The following is a 20,097-nucleotide window of genomic DNA, read 5'->3' on the forward strand; positions in this document are numbered from 1 at the left end:
ACTTGTCGTTTACTCGCCTGCTCTGTTATTGTTTCTATTAGCCGTTTTTGGTTTGAAGTTGCTTAGACTGGTGGCCCGTAGCCTTTCGTGTAGTTTGTTATGACGTTGATTGGCGACTTCCCGAGGTGATCAGTCCCGGGACGCGCGTCGTTGTTAGTCACGATGGAACGGTTTATCTGAAAAACTTAGATAGAGCATGGTGGAGAGTTTGCACAAGTATATCTTATTCGGTAATCACATAAAGGATTTGAAAGTTACTATAAATGACAAATTGACTACTTAGCTAGATTAGCCGGCATGCCGTTCCGTCTTTTAGGAGTAGAATCTTCTCAGGTTGTCCGCGTTCCATGTCCTCGGGACCTCCTTGCCATCGAGCCTCTCTAACTTAAAGGCTCCTTTTCCCATCACCCTCTTTACTCTGTAAGGGCCTTCCCAGTTTACCGCTAGCTTGCCTTCTCCGGGGGTCGGTAGGCCGATATCATTCCGCCTCAGGACGAGGTCGTCAGGCTCGAAGTCCCTCTTGAGCACTTTGGTGTTGTAGCGCAGGGCTATCCTTTGTTTTAGCGCTGTTTCCGTCAAATGGGCCATTTCCCGGGCTTCATCAATCAGATCTTTTTCTACGGGTTCTTCCACTCCCTTCAGCAGCAACCGCGGACTCGGTTCCCCGATCTCTACGGGGATCACCGCATCTACCCCGTATGTTAATCGGAAAGGAGTTTCCTTGGTGGAGGATTGCTCGGTTGTTCGGTAGGACCAGAGGACCGATGCTAACTCGTCAGCCCAAGCACCCTTCTTGTTGTCCAACCTCTTTTTTAAACCCGAGAGGATAACTTTGTTGGCGGACTCCACTTGTCCGTTCGTCTGGGGGTGCTCTACCGAAGAGAACCTTTGCTTTATGCCCAGGCCGTTGAGGAACTCCGTGAACTTCTTGTCGGTAAACTGCGTGCCGTTGTCCGAGATGACGACTTCAGGTATCCCGAATCGCGTTATCACCTGCCTCCATATGAATTTTCTGCAATTGGCCGAGGATATGCTAGCTAGTGGTTCGGCTTCTATCCATTTGGTATAGTAATCGACTGCCACTATGAGATATTTGACCTGCCCCGGGCCGACTGGGAAGGGCCCTAAGAGGTCGACTCCCCACTGAGCGAATGGCCGGGAGGTCGTCAACAAACTTAACTCGGAGGCCGGCGCTCTGGCAAAGTTGGCGTTCTGTTGGCACTTTACGCACTTTTTCACAAATTCTTTGGAATCTGCCATCATCGATGGCCAGTAGTATCCGGCTCGGATTAGTTTCCTTGCTAGGGCTTTTCCTCCGATGTGGTGCCCACAGCAGCCCTCGTGGACTTCCCTGAGGACGTAGTCCGTTTGGTCGGGGTGTAGGCACTTCAGTAGGGGTTGGCTGAGCCCTTTTCTGAACAGCTGTCCTTGGATGACGGCGTACTTGGCCGCTTCTCTTCTTAACTTCCCCGCATCCTTTTCGTCAGCAGGGACTTGGCCGTGTTCTAGGTAGTTCGTGATGGGGTCTATCCACGAAGAACTTAGGGTTGTTGTGTGTAGTACAATTGCAGGTTCCCTTGTCATGCCTTGGATGAGAGACCGGTTTCCCTCCCCTGGCTTTGTGCTGGCTAACTTTGATAGGAGGTCTGCTCGTGTGTTCCTTTCTCTGGGTACATGCTGGATCGTGACCTCCTCGAACTTTTGGCTCAAGCTCTTGACTTTTTCCAAGTACTTCTGCAACAAGGGGTCCTTGGCTTGGTAGCTGCCGTTTACTTGGGAAGTGACGACTTGGGAATCGCTGCATACTTCCAGCCTTTTTGCACCGACCTCTGCTGCTAGGGTCAAGCCTCCTATGAGGGCTTCGTATTCTGCTTGGTTGTTCGAGATGGGAAACTCGAACCTAACCGACTGTTCGTATACGACCCCATTTGGACTTTCTAGGATGATCCCGGCTCCTCCGAAGGTCTGGTTGGAGGCTCCGTCTACATGGAGCTTTCACCGTGTTCCCATGTCTTCGCCTGGGTCTCCTGTTATTTCAACCAAGAAATCCGCCATGGCCTGCGCCTTGATGGCTTGCCGGGGCTCGTACCGTATGTCATATTGGGAGAGTTCGATGGACCAAGTCATCATTCTTCCCGCCAGATCGGGTTTTTGGAGAACTTGCCGGATCCCTTGGTCTGTTCTGACGACCACTTGGTGACTCTGGAAGTACTGTTTTAATCTCCTCGAGGAAGTCAGGAGTGCTAAGGCTAGCTTTTCCAATTTGCTATATCTTAACTCTGCTCCTTGTAGGGCCCTGCTTATGAAGTAGACTGGTTGCTGGGTCCTCCCGTCTTCCCGCACTAGTACTGCGGCCAGGGCTTCGCTTGTTATAGCGAGGTACAGGTATAGTGGTTCCCCGTCCCTTGGCTTCCCGAGAACGGGGGGTGCCGCTAGGATTTCCTTGAAGTGTTGGAAGGCTTCTTCGCACGCGGGTGTCCATTCAAACGCCATCCCTTTCTTCATGAGGTTGAAGAATGGCAGGGCCTTGGTCGCCGAAGCTCCGAGAAACCGGGAAAGTGATGTCAATCGCCCTGCCAACCTCTGGACATCCTTGACACAGCCCGGGCTCTTCATCTGAAGTATTGCTTGGCATTTCTCCGGGTTGGCTTCTACCCCTCTCTGAGTTATCATAAACCCCAGGAATTTGCCGGCTTCCATGGCGAAGGCGCACTTGAGGGGGTTCAGCCTCATACCATGTTGACGAAGGGACGCAAACACACTTGCCAGGTCGTTTAGGAGATCGTCAGGTCGTGTTGTTTTTGTCAGGATGTCGTCCACGTAGACTTCGACCGTTTTCCCTATGAGTTCGTGGAATATCCTGTTCATCAGTCTTTGATATGTCGCCCCTGCATTCTTCAAGCCAAACGGCATTACCTTGTAGCAAAAGGTTCCTCCTGGCGTTATGAACGCCGTTTTGTCTTCGTCTGGTCGGTGCATCGGTATCTGATTGTAACCGGAGTAGGCGTCCATGAAACTCAGATACCGGTACCCCGCCGCGGAGTCGACAAGTGCATCTATGTTGGGGAGGGGGAAGCAATCTTTGGGGCATGCTTTGTTAAGGTCAGAGTAGTCCACGCACATTCTCCATCTGCCATTGTGTTTTCTTACCAACACCACATTTGAGAGCCACGTCGAGTAGTTCACTTCTCGTATGAAGCCTGCTTCTAGGAGGCCGGCCGTTTGCTTGGCCACCTCCTCGGCTCTTTCCGCTGACATCTTTCTCCTTCGTTGAGCCACTGGTCGTGCTTCCGGCTTGACGGCCAGGTGATGTGAAGCGATTTGTGGGTCAATGCCCGGCATGTCGGCAGGTGTCCATGCGAACAGGTCCTTGTTGGCCCTTATCATTTCAATCAAAGGCTCCTTCAGCTCGTGAGGGAGGTTCTTGTTAACGAATGTGAACTTTTCCCCTTCGTCACCGATGCTAAATTTCTCCAGGTCCCCTTCTGGTTCCGGCCTCGGATTGTCCTCTACTCGAGCATCGAGGTCGGCTAGGAATACGCCGGATGCTTCCTTGGATTTCTTTCTAAGGGAGAGACTGGCGTTGTCGCACGCGACCGCCGTCTCGAGGTCTCCCCTTATGGTCCCTACAGATCCCTCATCGGTGACGAACTTTATAACTAGCAGCTTGGTGTTGATTATGGCCTCAAAATCATTGATTGTCTTTCTTCCCAAGATGATGTTGTAGGCTGTGGAGTCTCGGAGAATTACGAACTCGGCCATTGCCGATCTCCGGCCCTGGTTCTGCCCCATCGAGATTGGTAGGGAAATGACTCCGTCTGGTTTGATGAAGTGATCGCCTAACCCGATAACCCCGTGCTGGTGAGTCGTTAGGTCGGCATCCTTTAAACCGAGCGCGTCGAACACGTTGCGGAACATGATATTTGAATCAGCTCCTGTGTCGACAAGGATCCGTTTGACGAGGCCGGTTCCCACCCTGGCCGTTATGACCATGGGGGGGTTTTCCGGGGCGTCGCTGAACCATTGGTCTTCCGGACCGAAGGAAATGGACGGAGGTTTTTTGGTGCTTTGTGCTGGTGGTGATGAGATCGCCAGAACCTTGGCGTCTTTTTTGTGTGCCGAACGGGACTTTGGTGCAGTGTTTTTTGCCGTTACCACGTTTATCACAGTGAGGCCGTGATCTCTGTCTTCGGGTTCTTGTCGTCGTTTGGCCGAACGGGTTTTGCCTTCGTCGTCTTGATCGCGATAGCGTCTCCTCGGTTCCCTGATGAGATGGGAGAACGCTGCTAATTTTCCCTCCCTTATCGCCTGTTCCAGTGCGTCCTTCAGGTCAAAACAATCCTGCGTTTGGTGGCCATAACCCTTGTGGTAATCACAGTAAAGGTTCTTGTTTCCTCCTGTTCGGTCCTTAAGTGGTCGGGGCCTTGGGAGAATTCCCTTCTCCGCTATCTGCTGGTAGACCTCCACAATGGGGAGGGTGAGGGGAGTGTAGTTATTGAATTTCCCGACCCGGGGGAACGGTCGAGGTGCCCTGTTTGACGCTTCCTCCCTAGCTTTTTCCTTTGCTCTCTCTCCGTCGACGGTTTGCCGTGCTTGGCTATAACCGGACTGCCGTTTATTGGCGGCCACGACTCGGCTAACTTCCTCGTCATTTATGTACTCCTTGGCCACTGTTTGGATTTCATGCATCGTCCAAACCGGCTTCGTGGTAAGGTGTTTTCGGAAGTTCTCATTGAGGAGGCCGTTCGTTAGGCAAAGACTGGCCACCGAGTCGGTTAAGCCGTCAATTTCCAAGCATTCGTCATTGAACCGATCCAAGTACTTCCTTGTCGGTTCTCCTTGTCTCTGGGTTACCCCTAGAAGGTTGATGGGGTGCTTAGCCTTCGCGATCCGCGTTGTGAATTGGGCCAGGAACGCACGACTGATGTCTGAAAAACTGTAGATGGAACCTTGCGGGAGGCCGTTAAACCATCTGATCGCTGGTCCTGCTAGGGTCACCGGGAATGCGCGGCATCTCACTTCGTCGCCTACTCCCTCTAGGTTCATTCTAGCCTCAAAGGCCGTGAGATGTTCCAAAGGGTCTTGAGTTCCGTCATACCTCATGTCCGTTGGTTTGTCGAAGTGTTTCGGCAACCGGACCTCGAGGATAGATCGGTGGAACGGCGTAACACCCATTATCACAGGTTGTCGTGTTCTCTCGGATCCCCTTTCTCCTTCTTCACGACCTCTTGCCGTTCGGCGCGATTGCCTGCCGCGAGAGTAGATGACCGTGTCATTCCGTCTTCTTAGAATAGGTGACTCTTCTTGCGTGCCCTCAGCTTCCATCCGGGATGCAGATATACGCCGCGAGCGGCTCCGGTGAGAGCTCTCCTCCTCCTCCTCGGGAGAGGGGGTATAGCTCGGATCGGTGGACTGTCCATCTCGTTCCCGGTCGGCCAGCTGTCGTTCTAGGTTCTGGACTCTGTGGCGTAGCTCCTGCATTATTATGGCGCTATCGCCGCCCGTCCCCCCAAATGGTCGTGTTCTCGTGCGGTTTTGGGGGGATCTCCGACCTCCCCCTTGCGAGGCGACGGAGGCCACCCCTTCTGCTCGAGCTCGGTCGCCGGGACCTAACGCGACTTCCATTTAGGCGTCCCCACAGACGGCGCCAATGTTCGGTATTCGGGTTCCGGACAGGTCGGATGTACAAGTGAATGGGTGAGGATGCCTTAGCTCGGGTCACGCTGGTAGCGGCTAGGCGAGCTGACGAGAACTTGAGCTGATGAATGGACGAGGGGGGGTGCCACCTGCAAAGACACTCCGACGCTCAAGTCAGAAATCGTACAAGCAGGGGGAGTGATGTAAAAAGTGACGTACCTCGGGGGAAGAGCCAGTCTTCCCCTTATATACATGTCAGTCGTGGGCCCCTTATGGGACAGGCCCATATTCCCAAGGACGCTGTCCTGCAGCCGTGTGTGCGCCGTACAGGACGCGTGTCCGGGTCGGGTGGCGGGCGCCTGTCCGGGTCGGGTACCGATTGGGTCGGGTCGGCCCAAAGCTGTTTCTGGGCCGGGCCGTAACAGTAGTTTACATATATATTTTAAAATAAATTTATGTAAATTAAAATAATTAAATTTGATTTACACATTTTTAATATAAATCAAATCAATTAGATTTAATTTAGGTTTAATTGCTCTATTGTTTTTTATAGTTTTGTGAAATTTTCAATTAGATCTTTATAATTTTTTTTAATTTGGTCCCTGTACGAAATTTTTTTTCGATTAAGTTCTCTTGATAGTAATTGGTTTAATTGTATAGGAACTCAACTAAAAAAAATTGGTACAAGGACTCAAATAAAAGAAAAAAAACGTATAAGGATCCAATTTTAAAAAAATTGGTGCAAGGACTCAATTAAAAAGAAAAAAAAAGTATAGAGACCTAATTAAAAATTTCGTAAAACTATAGAAAACAAGAGAATAGTTAAACCTTCAATTTACACTGCTATATCAATAGTAAATCAAATTAACTTAATTTTTTCTTTAATTAATGTTTATTTAGTCTAATTCTTTTTTCACTAATAACTTTTATAAAAAATATGAGATATACATTAAAATTAACTATTAAAATTAATTATTATATATATATAATTTAACTTATTTTTAATATATATTTTATTTATTGATGTATATCTTGCACTAATAATTAATTTTAATATACATTTTATATAATCTAATTTTTATATACATCAATTTCTCTTTTTATAACTAAGTAATTTGATAATTGAATTAAAAAAAAAAAACAACTAGGAGATAAATTTTGTCTCTATTTTGAGAACCAGAACAACCCCTCTCCTCTCTCCCCCCTTAAAAAAATTCTAAATTAAACAAAAATATCTTCCTGTATGCATGTGAGGCTGTGGCCATGTTCTTAATTTCTTATACAGCATCCACTGCTTCACGCTTCACATGAAAATGTTGGAACTTGGAAGCGCTGCAAGGGATGTTGACCTCCCACTCTTATACAATTTATGAAAAGCTTTCATTATAAGTTAAACTCAAAATGATTTTTGAGATTAACGTCGTGAATCGTCTGAAATTTTAATTGCATTAATTATTTTTTGAAATTGACAAAAATACATTATGTTAGTCTTTGATCTATCTTTTATTAACAACGTGATGACATATGTCATTTTTTAATTTGACCACGTATAATAGTATATGATGATGTGGTGGCTAGTGACATGTGACATGTTAATGTGGATGGTTGTGTCACGTGTCACAATGTTATTTGACCACGTGTCCATTTGTGCCACGTGTTGCAATAGTATTTGTCTATGTGTCATCATTGTGTCATCCTTGTTGATGCACCATATTAATTTCTCATTTTGCATTAAGTGACTCATTTTAGTTCTTGAAATTGAATTTCGTACACCAAATTAGTCTCTTTATCAGTTTTTTCTCATTTTTTCTATCAATTCAAAATTATCAATATCTTTAAATGCATTCATTTTAATTCTATTTTTTTATTTTTTCACATGTTATTCAAATACAAATATTTTTATAAAATATTTTTCTTTTGTGAATATCCCTAACTGACGTCTTGGAGTTGACGTGAAGGCATTTCAAGCATTCTCACTATCTTCTCCGACCTCTTTGAATGCTTTTATAAAATATTTTTCCTCTTGCAAATACCCTTAACTGCCATCTTGAAGTTAGCGTGAAGGCATTTCAAGTACCCTCACTACCATCTCCAACCTCTTTCGTCTAGACCGAAGAGGTCAGAGATAGTAGTGAGGATGCTTGAAATACCTTCAGTCTAGCCCACTTACACACAACGGAAACGTATATTTCATAAAAACAAAAATATTTATTTTAATTATTGATTTCTTGTTAAAAACACATGTTTTTTTATGAAAAATATATCTAATCAATCATATAATTCTTTTTTTATAATAACATATTTATATATTACAAAATTTACCAATATTAAATTATTATAGAAAGATATTATATAATTAAAACTAAAATCTTAAATTTTTTTAGAAAATACTTGTGTTCCTTGTGAGGTAAGCTCCCGAGATTTGATCTGCGATGTGATACGTCAGAGGCTCGGAAATGTTTTCCTCAGAACTGGTAACCTCGGCGTAGAACCTGCAAAAAAGTCTCCGACGCTCAAGTTAGTATTGAGTTCAATAAACCTCGACGGGTAAAAGTAAAAGTAAAGTATTTGTATGATTGACGCTATTGTTTGGTTTTCTCAGTAGTCTGTGATTCTCACTTATTTTTCTGTCCTTGACGAGATTTGCTCGTCTGTTTAAATAGACATGGAGGTAGGGAATGTTCGTTGGGTGAACGTTTGAGTAATGCTCGATTTTTTTAGGATTTGTTACTGAGAATCAGCGTATGAGTTTGGTTAGTGCGAGATTCTTGGTGTCTATGGAGTGTTTGACTTATTCTCGGTTGTGAGTTTGTTAGCCGAAGATATTGGGAAGGTACAACTTGTATTTAAATGATATATGAAAAAATAGAATTGAAATTAGTGCATTCAAGATATTGAAAATTTTAAATTTAAAAAAATGAAAAAAAATGCGTGAAGGATTAGTTTAGTACATGACATTCAATTTTAAGGACTTAAAGTATCTACAATAATGACACAATGGACGACACGCAGACGAATGTTGTTGTGACACGTGGTCAAATAGCATTGTGACACGTGGCACAACCATCCTCATCAGCATGCCACGTGTCACTAGTCACCACATAATCATTCCATTACATATTACAAGAAATTGTGTAATTATCGATGCCAAAAATTGACGGTCAATTTTTCTGTCGATATTTTTCGACTGCTTGTCGTCGATAAAATGAAAAAAAGATGATTAGATATAAAATATTAAAATCGACAACAATATCGTCTATTATTTTAGTAACTTTCTAACCTTCTAATTTTATCGTCACATTATCGACAAAGAAGTGATTAAAATTTTTTTTCTTTAAAATCGATGAATTAGTTGTCTATTTTAATAATTAATATATCGACAATTTTTACCGTCGATAAATTTAGACGATAGAAATCTTCTTTCTAATCTGAATAAACGATATAAATTTATTACATAAAATAGATGATTAAAATGTTGATTTTTATTTTACCTAAAATCGACAAAAGAGGCGTGGATTTTTATCAACAAAAACACCACTCCCGCATTTGGTTTCCCGCGTCCCTTGTTTCACTCATTTCTCCAAAATTTAACCCTAAACTTTCATAGAATCAGAGTTTAGACTTCAGAGTGAGGCTTCTTCTTCTCCTCCAAGGTCTGAGAATAGAAACCAGAGACGGAATCACAGTCACGTAGAGAGGCAGAGTGAGACTTCTTCTTCTCCTCGTTTGGTAACTACTTACTTCTGCTTCTTCTTCTTGATTTTCATGTTTCTCTTGAGTTGAATCGTCGTTTTGATTTCTTTTCGCTTTTGTAATCGCGGTAGTTTTTCTGTGAGTTTTTGTGAAAATCTGTGTGTTTATGTGTTGCTGTTCAAATCGGAGCTGAATTGTTCGAAGATGATGATTGCGAGAATTTTGACTTCGATTTTTTTTAAGGTTTTGGTTAGTTTTGTTTTTGTAGTAGATTAAGACACTGATTAAGCTGAATTTTGTGTTTGTTGTGATTTTTGAAGCTCGGTGTTGAATACTGAGACTAATGAGCTGGTTGCTGTTAAGAAGATAGCGAACGCGTTCGATAATCACATGGATGCAAAGCGCACACTCCGTGAGATTAAACTCCTGAGGCATCTGGATCATGAAAACGTGAGTCGTCTGTCCTTTCTCGAGTTTAATATAGTTGTGATATCATATACAGTGACGCTTATCTCTCTGAATTTTGTAGCAAGTTGTTATATATACATTTTTTTCCAGAGTGATAGCTTATGATTTTTAGAGAAAAATTACAAAGACACTTAGCAGTGTGAATTTTGTAGCGATTTTTTTTTGGCGTGATATTATTTTTAGAGCATTTGGTTTGTCTCCTTGTTTGCACTGTTCCCACTAATGTTTCTTATAATTCTGTTATCTTTAGGTGTGAGGATTATGCAATTTGCTTTTTGCTTTCAACCAGAATGGCATCACACAATTACATGGCAAGTGCCAAATCTGTATCTCTTTATTGTATAAGTTCAGGAGTTTCTCAATCTGCCATTGCTGCACTCTTTTGCAAATTCAATTTCGGCCAGAAGCAATTCTCTACTTGCTGTTTCGGTTTCACTCAACCTTGTTTGATTGACAAGTTCAGGTAAGTCAGTGGTGGCATTTCAATTATCCTTATGCTAGTTGATCATATGGATAATCTGGGAATATATGTGACAACTTTGTTATGCCATTTTTTATTTCTGTACCTGAATGAGCTTCTTTTAATCTATTTGGTTAAAGGAAAAAGGTGCAATTCTTTTGGAGAATTCCGGTAGTTTGTACAAGGTGAAATCCGAGATGAAGTATGCCATGAAAAGTTACTACATGGAATACTATTTTGAGACCAACCCTGATGGTATTTGACATTTTCCCATTTCTTTTGGCTGTGAGTGGTTGGTAAATTTAGGTTGCGGCTCAGGAGATAGTTGTTGTTTAATGTATTTTGGTTTCTTGTTGTTACAGTAAAAGATGGGGACTGGAATTTTGATTTGCATGATCTACAATTATGTTTCGGTGTAAAAGAATTCTTGGTATGGTTTAATCCTTATGTTTTATTTTTCCCCCAAAGGATAAGGAATCACCTATTTCTAGGTTATCACTAGGTTATTGCTCCTCAAAGTGCAAGTGGTGTGCTTCTTGATGCACCTGAAGCTAGCAAGCTCTTGAGTGCTGTTGCAATTGCTTTGTCAAATTGTTCAAGGTAACTCTTCTTACTTGTTGTGTAGTGTTTAGTAAGCAATGAAAATCACAATAACTTATGTTCATTGGCATTTTATCTTGGTCTAATTGTAAATGATAACTAGTAACTGCTTGTTCACTGTGATATTTGTTTTTATGGCCTGCTTGTTATTTTCACTGGAGAAATTTTAAAAAGGGAGCATTTGTTTAAAAAAAATGCTTTTAGTGAGGGACTTTTTCAGCTTTTTTTTTTTCCCTTCAGAAGTTACTCTTTCTAGCTTATAGGAAAGCACTAATTGCCTCTTTCTTTTCATTTTGGAAAGCACTAATAGATTCGGATGTATGCTTTAATTTGTTTAATCTATGGATATATCTGTACAAAACGCTGCCAAACATGCAGATGGTGGCTGAGTCTATAATCCTATTCTACCCAAGCCTGCCTGCAAAAGGGGTTTTAACAAATTAAAAGTACCGGTAGTGCTGCTGTTTAATTTTCACTATTGCAGGTTTTGATTTGCGTCTGCTTTTCTCTTGTGTCATACACTTTGGCATATTGAAAAAGAAACACAAAAGCATAAAGCAAAACGAAAATCAGGTTCTCATTACATGAAGGCCCAAAGTGCTGATCGATTTATGATTTATGTGCATTCCAAGATGATGATAGGTAAGTTTGGAACTAACTCGGAATATTTTCTTTATATAATCTAATCTTTTAAATGAAATTGAGAAGGATATCCATTGACCAACTTTTTATTTGCCCTCAGCTCTCTTTAAATTTTATTTTTATCTCACAATAACTTTAAAGTTGCAATATATGTTTGAAATTGAAGATAGATTTTGATATGCCCTGCTACGACCAAGTGATAATTATTCTTTTGGTTTTGGGCAGTGGATGATGAATACATAATCATTGGATCTGCTAATATCAACGAGAGATCAATGAATGGTGGAAGAGACACTGAAATTGCTATGGGAGCTTATCAACCCTCCTATTTGGCAACCAATAAAAATGGTGCAAGGGGCCAGATCCATCGCTTTCGCTTGTCCTTGTGGTACGAGCATCTTGGCATATATAAAGAAACTTTCCTCAACCCTGAACTTGAAGGTTGTATTAGGAGGGTCCATCAGCTTGCTCAAAACAATTGAACAGATATACAGGACAACCATTATGCACTTGTGGCCACCTCTTGCGCTATCCCATTGACATTTCTCTTGATGGAAGTATCACACACGATCCTGAAATATTCCCCGACACCCATGCAAGAATTCGAGGTAGTCAACACTTAGATAGTTGGGTGGTTCGTAATATAAGGTGGGTGCGGGCACAAAAGCTGAGTTTAGTATTTTGTATTATTATTAGTGGATTGCAATTTTAACGAATATAAATCTAAGTTTAATTATTTATTTTGTCTTGAGTCTTTTATGTTAGGGGATTATTTATTATTTTGATAAGTTTGTAAACTCATTATCTAACATTTAGTATAAATTTTACTTTTATATTTAAAAGTTTATTTGTTTTGTTATTTATACTCTATATAAATTTTATTTCTATATTTATTTGCATTAATTGTTTACTATTTTTCAAATAAAAAAATAATTAAAACATGTCTATTAAAATCGATAGAATGGTTGTCGCTTTTTAATTTTAAAATAGACAAGAAAAACCTAATATAGACAAAAGATTTGTCGGTATCTAAATAATAAAATCGACGAAAACTGTGTCGATTTTATTGGATCCAATATTGACGGTAATCTTGTCGATTTTAGTAAGCATATTATAAACAACAACATTGTCGATTTTATTGAATTAAATATCAACAAAAGTAGCGTCGATTTTATATAATAATATCGACGGCAACGTTATCGATTTTAGTAAGAATGTAAAATTCTCAAACTCATATTACAGACAGTAAAGCCGTCGATTTTATTAAATTATTATCGACGGCTAGGCAAGCCGTCGATTTTATTAGAATTTTAAAAAATCGACAAGTTTTATAGCGACCACCTCCGCCGTTTATTTTGCCGTCGAAATTTAGTATTATCGACGGCTAAGCCGTCGATTTTAACGATGTTTCTTATAGTGAGACGTGACTAAACCATGGAGTGACACGTGTCACTAACATGATGGGTCAAGAACTAACATGGTGCACTTTTATCAATCTCAGGGACATAATTAATACAATTGGGATCTCAAGGACAATTTTAGTGCACGACGCCAATTTAAGATACCAATTTAGAGTTTAACTTGCTTTCAAATATATCGATATATCGATATTTCAATAAATTTTAAACGTTAATTTTAATTATATATATTATAGATATTTTTTATAGTTAAAATTAATAATTAAAAATTACTGAAATATCAATGTACTGATATATTTAAAAAGTTTTCTAAATTATTATAATTGTTATGAATATGAATATAGTTCGTATTTATTTTTTTATTAATTTAAAATTTTTAAAAATATATTTTTTAATATATTATTAAATTTGTTACGATCTAAAAATATAATTGAATCTTTATTAAGTCTAAAAAAATAACTTTTATACAAGACTAATAAAAAATATATATGTTACGGTGGGTAACCGGAGATTAATGGACTGGACTGTGTATGGCCGGCCCAATCGTCTGCGGATGGTAGCCTCCGAGCAGGTTTGCACGCTGGAACCTCCTTCCGACTTGTGTACGTGAGTGAATGGGGGGTGGTACCTGCAAAGACACTCCGATGCCTAAGTTAGCAAGGGTGTGAGCAGGTTTAGAATGTATTGGGCTTAGAGATACCTGAAGAGTGTCAGCATATTTATAGTGGTGAGCCAATAACCACCGCTGCAGTAGTGCCACCCTTTTAGGGTGATAACCGTCCCTTTATCTTAGGGAGGTTAAGATATGGCTCCCGGAAGTGGTTAGAGAGATTTTAGGGGCAGTTACTCATTTGGATTGATGTTGATCTGCCAACTATTCTCCGTCCCGACTTCTTTAGAGCAAATCGTAGTCAAGACCGACTTCTTAGTACGAAGGTCGGAGCTCAGCAAGGCTCAATCCTCTGGACTAGGCCTTTCGTTTGGACCTGGGCCTTTATTATTGGGCCAGGGTATGAACAGTGCCCCTACTTGAGCCCAAGATCTCTTTAAGGCTTGGGTTCAAGTATTTTACTCGGGTTCGTAGCCGACTTTCTTGGAGGAGGCGAGGGTTTTTAAACCGACGTGATTTTCGCGACCTTTTGTTTCTGACAGTTACGTCTATTCAAGCATCGTGTCCGTTAGGGATGCCCCTAGGGATTGATGGCTTTGGTAACGGTGCACTCTTATTAATGACTGCCCCGTTTTTACCATTAGGCCCCTAGAGTATTTATAAATACTTTTCCCTCTCTTTCATTATCTTCTTTCTGCGATTTTTCTAATTTTTTCCTCGTTCGTTCTTCATTCGTTCGTGCCACATTTCTGTGTCTCGAAGCTTTTACTTCCTGCAACCTTCGTCTTCAGAGAGAGGTTAGTTTCTCTTTCATATTTTTCGTATGCCTTTATTTTGTAGATAAGTAGGTTTGTAGATTTTTGCTTGGTTCCTTTTTCTCCCCTCTAGAGACCTTTGTTTTTGATTTTTTCTTTTCTTTTTCCCTTTGTAGGTTTCCTAATCTTCTTTAAGAAAAGAAAAATGGCCTCCGTAGATTGGGTTGATGTTACTGTCCTAGGGGAGGAGCCGTTGGTTGATGTTGAGTTTATTACCCATTTTCGTACTCACCACCGGCTCTGTACCTCGGATGAGGACGAGCCTAAGTATGAATTGCTTATCCCAAGTTCAGAGGACCGAGTTTGCCATGGGAGGGCCAACGAAACGGCCCCTCATTTCTTCTTTATGTATGAATGCATGATCACCCGTCTGGGCGTTTTTCTACTTTTTTCAGATTTTGAGATGTTTGTTTTGCAACACTGTCGGGTTGCCCCTACCCAGCTTCACCCCAACTCTTGGGGTTTTTTGAAAATTTATCAATTTATTAACCATGCTTTGGAGTTCTCGACTTCTCTGAAAATCTTTTTCCATCTTTTCCATATGACCAAGCCCTTCAGTGGGCTAAACAATAAACAACAATGGGTTTCCTTCCGAGCCATACAAGGTCGGAGAATCTTCACCCTTTTTGACGAATCCTTCCACGACTTTAAAAATTATTTTTTCAAAGTGCAAGCTGTAGAGGGTCACCACCCCTTTTTCCTGGATGATAATTCTTCTCCTCGCTTTCCTTTATACTGGCTGGAGGCCTCCCCTTGTGAGAAATATGGTCTGGATGACCTGGATGACGTAGAGGCCGCCATTGTGGGGTTCCTCCGAGAAGTGTGGGGGAGGGCCCCATATTTGGACACTAAAAAATTTCTCCAAGGGTCTCCGACCTTTATCCAAGCACAGCTAGGTAGCTTTCATTTGTTTGTTAGATTCCTGACTCGTTAACTGAACTTTCCGACTTGTTTAATTCCTTAGCTATTGTTTTATTTTTCAGAAATGGCGAAGACGAATGCTCAGGAATCTTACCAGAGAGTCCAGGAGGCCAAAGCAAAGTCTCGCGCCAGGACTGGTGGTACCAGGGTTATCTCTCCTCCTCCTCCTCCTCCTCGGAACGTTGGGACTCTTTCCAAGCCCATTGTGATTTCTTCTTCAGCTTCCTCTCAACCGCCCCCCGTCGTCCGACCCTCCCTTGAGCCAGAGAAGAAGAAGTGCAAGGCCTTAGAGTCTGGCTCTTCTGGTGAGGTTAAGGCGGATGCTCTTGCGTTCGTCCGAAAGAACATCTACCCCCATGCTCGTATAAGCATGGATGATATGTCCGTTCGGAGCCACCTTACCACTATGGTTGAGGAGAGTCTCAAGGCGGCGGGGGTTTGCGGCAAACTTTTGGATATTTTTGAGAAGGCTCCTCTCAGCTCTTTAGGGATGACCTCGAGGGTCGAGGAGCTGGAAGGAAGGCTTTGCTCATACCAAGAGCATGAGAGGGAGTTGAAGGAGGAAGTCGCCAAGCTGAAGGAGGAGAGAGATGCCCTCCGGGAAAAGGGGAAGGTTTTGCAAGCCCAATGCAACATGGAGATGGATTTGAGGAAAACAGCACAGGCCAGCTATCAAAGTTTATTCAATGATCTTGTGTCTGTGAAGAATGATCTGCTGAATTCTCGAAAGGCATACGATGAGTTGGAGGACTCTATTGCTGATGGCGCCGAGGAGTGTTGGAGGATCTTCCTGGAGCAAGTCAGAGTTATTGCTCCCGACTTGGATCTTTCTCCTTTACATCCTGACAAAGTTGTTATTGACGGGGCCATAGTTGATCCCCCTATCCCTGTGATCGTTTCTGAATCAGAGTTGAAGACTCGAGGGCAGAGGATTATTGAGTCTCCTCCTCATGGAAAGGATGTTCCGAGTTCTTCAGCAGTTCCTCCTATTTCCTCTTCATCTCCTATGGATGTCTCTCCTCGTGGTCCTGGTGGCGCTCCTCCTGCCTCCGGTGGTGGTGATCCGTCTACTCTTCTTCCTAAAAAATGATTTGTGGGCTATTTGGGGGCCCGGCCTGTGGGTCCCCCATTTTTAAACTCTTTTATTTGCTTTTGGTTGGTGGTATTTGTTGAACAATTTCTTTTGGCCTTTCAAGGCCGTAAACAAAATATTAAAAAAATACCCTTTTTAATAAGGGTTTTAAATTAACAAAATAAATACCCTTTTTTGGATAAGGGTTTAGGTTACCTTATTCGTGTATGCTTTTCTGATTTTGATTTTTTTGAAGCCCCCTTGATCTTTTTCTGAAAACCTTTCCTTTTGGCTTGTCTGTTTTTCTGAGCCTTTTGTTTAAGGACTTTAGGACAGCCTTTAAACTTTTTCCTAGGTTTTTCAATCTCTTTTTTGTTATTCCTTATACTCAACTTTGCTTTAGTGAGTTCTTATGACTTAGGTTATTTTTGCGATGTGTTTTTCTTCTACTCGTTTCGACTTATGATTCGGATTGTTCCCGAGTTTTTTACAATCAACTCATATAACTTCTTTACGCCGACTTGTACCTCGTCGTTTTATCCTGACGACCATCTAGATCGGTTCATGGGATTTTCACGTTTTGTCGAGCTTAAGTCGGCGCGTTTCGTAGAAAGACTTAGAAAATAAAAGGAGTTTATAAGAGATATTGTGAATGGAAAAGAAAAGATCTTTTATTGATTAAGGAGGTACTTTCTTGCTACTAAGGGTTTTTAATAGCCTATTTTCCCTTAGCCTCTACTATGATGCCTCGTTAAAAACCCCTCTTCAGAAAAACCCTTTTACTTTTGGGAAAAAATCATGAAGCTGGGAAAAGAGTACATCAGGGAGTAGAGTTCCCTTTTACAAGCATGCCACGACCTTGGGAACTCAGTGCGATTCAGGTCGGTCATTCTGTAATAACCTTTTCCTAAGACCTCATTGACTTTGTATGGTCCCTTCCAATTTGCAGCGAGCTTTCCTTCCCCTGATTTGTTGACTCCAATGTCGTTTCTAATCAAGACTAAGTCGTTCGGGGCAAATGTTCTTCGAATGACTTTTTTGTTGTACCTTGTGGTCATCCTTTGTTTCAGCGCTGCTTCTCTTATCTGGGCTTGTTCTCGTACTTCGGGAAGTAGGTCGAGCTCTTCTTTGTGCCCCTGTATGTTTCCGATCTCGTCATGAAGAATCACTCTTGGGCTTTGTTCGTTGATTTCTATTGGTATCATGGCCTCTACGCCATAAACTAGTCGGAAGGGTGTTTCTCCCGTGGCGGATTGGGGCGTTGTCCTGTAAGCCCATAGCACTTGTGGGAGCTCTTCAGCCCAGGCTCCTTTTGCTTCTTGTAGCCTTTTCTTTAGCCCTGCCAGTATGACTTTGTTGGCTGCTTCGGCTTGCCCATTGGCTTGCGGGTGCTCCACCGAGGTGAACTGATGCTTGATTTTCATACTGGCTACTAAGCTTCTAAAGGTAGAGTCGGTGAACTGTGTTCTATTATCTGTAGTAATGGAATGAGGTATCCCAAACCTTGTGATGATATTTTTGTAGAGGAACCTCCGACTTCTTTGTGCGGTGATGGTGGCCAATGGTTCTGCTTCTATCCACTTTGTGAAGTAATCTATTCCTACGATCAGGTATCTGACTTGTCCTGGCGCTTGGGGAAAAGGACCTAACAAATCCATTCCCCATTTTGCAAAGGGCCACGGAGAAGTGATACTGATAAGCTCTTCTGGTGGAGCCACGTGGAAATTTGCATGCATCTGACATGGTTGACACTTTTTCACAAATTCTGTGGCATCTTTCTGCAAGGTCGGCCAGTAGAATCCAGCTCGGATTACTTTCCTGGCTAGTGACCTTGCTCCGAGATGGTTTCCGCAGATTCCACTATGTACTTCCTCTAATACCTCGGCAGTTCTTGAGGTCGGTACACATTTTAATAATGGTGTTGATATCCCCCTTCTGTAGAGAATATTTCTCACCAAGGTGTAGTGTTGTGCTTCCCTTCGGATCTTTTTTGCCTCATTCTCCTCTTTAGGGGGGATGTCGAATTTCATGTATTCGACCAAGGGATTCATCCATCCGAGGTTTAAACCGACTACCTCAAGTACTTCTTGTTTGTCTTCTGTTTTTACTACTGAGGGTTCCTGGAGGGTTTCTTGGATCAGGCTTCTGTTGTTCCCTCCCGGTTTGGTACTTGCTAACTTGGATAGGGCGTCCGCTCTGCTATTTAGATCCCGAGTTATGTGTTTGACCTCGGTTTCTGCAAAGCGCCCAAGGTGCTCCAGAGTTTTCTCTAAGTACCTCTTCATATTTAGATCCTTTGCCTGATACTCTCCACTTATCTGGGAGGTCACCACTTGTGAGTCGCTGTATATCATCACCTTTGTAGCACCGACTTCTTCTGCCAACTTCAATCCAGCAATCAAGGCTTCATATTCTGCCTGATTATTTGAAGCTGGAAATTCAAATTTTAGGGAAACTTCTATCTGGGTTCCTCTTTCATCTACCAATATTATGCTTGCGCCGCTTCCTGTTTTATTGGAAGATCCATCTACATAGAGTTCCCATGTAGTTGGTTTTTCCTCCTGATCCCCTGCGTATTCTGCGACAAAGTCGGCGAGGCATTGAGCTTTGATCGCTGCTCGAGTTTCATATCTTAAGTCAAACTCGGAGAGCTCTATTGCCCATTGAACCATTCTCCCTGCAACATCCGTCTTTTGGAGGATTTGCTTCATGGGTTGGTTCGTACGGACTCTTATTGTGTGAGCCTGAAAGTAAGGTCGTAGCCTTCGTGAGGCTATTACTAAGGAGTATGCAAACTTCTCTAGTTTGTGGTACCTTAGCTTAGGGCCTTGTAGAACTTTACTGATGAAATAAACTGGATGTTGTCCGACCTCATCTTCTCTTATCAGGGCTGATGAAACGGCCTTTTCCGCTACGAATAAGTACAGGACGAGGTCTTTTCCAGATACTGGTCGGGTCAGAATAGGAGGTTGGCTTAAAAACTTTTTGAACTCCTGGAACGCCTCCTCGCATTCAGGAGTCCATTCAAACTGACATCCCTTTCTCAATAAGGAGAACAGTGGAAGGGATTTTAGTGCCGATCCTGCCAAAAATCTGGAGAGGGCTGCAAGTCGGCCATTCAGCTGTTGGACTTCCCTCAAACAAGTCGGGCTTTTCATCTCTAGGATGGCTCTACACTTATCGGGATTGGCTTCGATCCCTCTTTGTGTTAGCATAAATCCTAGAAATTTCCCTGCCTCCACCGCGAAGGCGCACTTTGCGGGATTTAGTCTCATCCCGTGCAGCCTTATGGTGTCAAAGACTTGTGAGAGGTCGGACAAGAGGTCGACTTCTTTCTTGGTCTTTACCAGCATGTCGTCGACGTATACTTCCATTAGATTCCCAAGGTGAGAAGAAAACACTTTATTCATCAACCTTTGATATGTGGCTCCTGCATTCTTCAATCCGAATGGCATGACCACGTAGCAGAAATTAGCTCTGGGTGTGATGAATGATGTCTTCTCCTGGTCTGGCTCATACATTGGGATTTGATTATATCCCGAGTAGGCGTCCATGAATGATAAGTATTGATACCCCGAGCTGGAGTCCACTAGGGTATCAATACTTGGCAGCGGATAAGGGTCCTTGGGACATGCTTTATTTAAGTCAGTATAGTCGACACACATTCTCCATTTGCCATTCTGTTTTTTGACTAGCACTACATTGGCTAGCCATGTTGGGTATTTGACTTCTCTGATGAAGCCAGCTTCTAAGAGCGCCTG

At 42.4% G+C, this 20,097-nt stretch overlaps 1 long non-coding RNA gene across 1 annotated transcript; it reads left to right on the forward strand.

Annotated features, from left to right (window-relative positions):
* Positions 1 to 9,192: 9,192 nt before the first annotated feature.
* Positions 9,193 to 11,434, forward strand: LOC130973503 (uncharacterized). The gene is made up of 4 exons (XR_009084155.1): positions 9,193 to 9,366; positions 9,651 to 9,780; positions 10,049 to 10,261; positions 10,399 to 11,434. It is a non-coding gene; the product is annotated as an uncharacterized LOC130973503 (long non-coding RNA).
* The last annotated feature ends 8,663 nt before the right edge of the window (positions 11,435 to 20,097 follow it).

The sequence above is a fragment of the Arachis stenosperma genome, chromosome 4 (genome assembly GCF_014773155.1).
Source record: "Arachis stenosperma cultivar V10309 chromosome 4, arast.V10309.gnm1.PFL2, whole genome shotgun sequence".
Classification (NCBI taxonomy): Eukaryota; Viridiplantae; Streptophyta; class Magnoliopsida; order Fabales; family Fabaceae; genus Arachis; species Arachis stenosperma.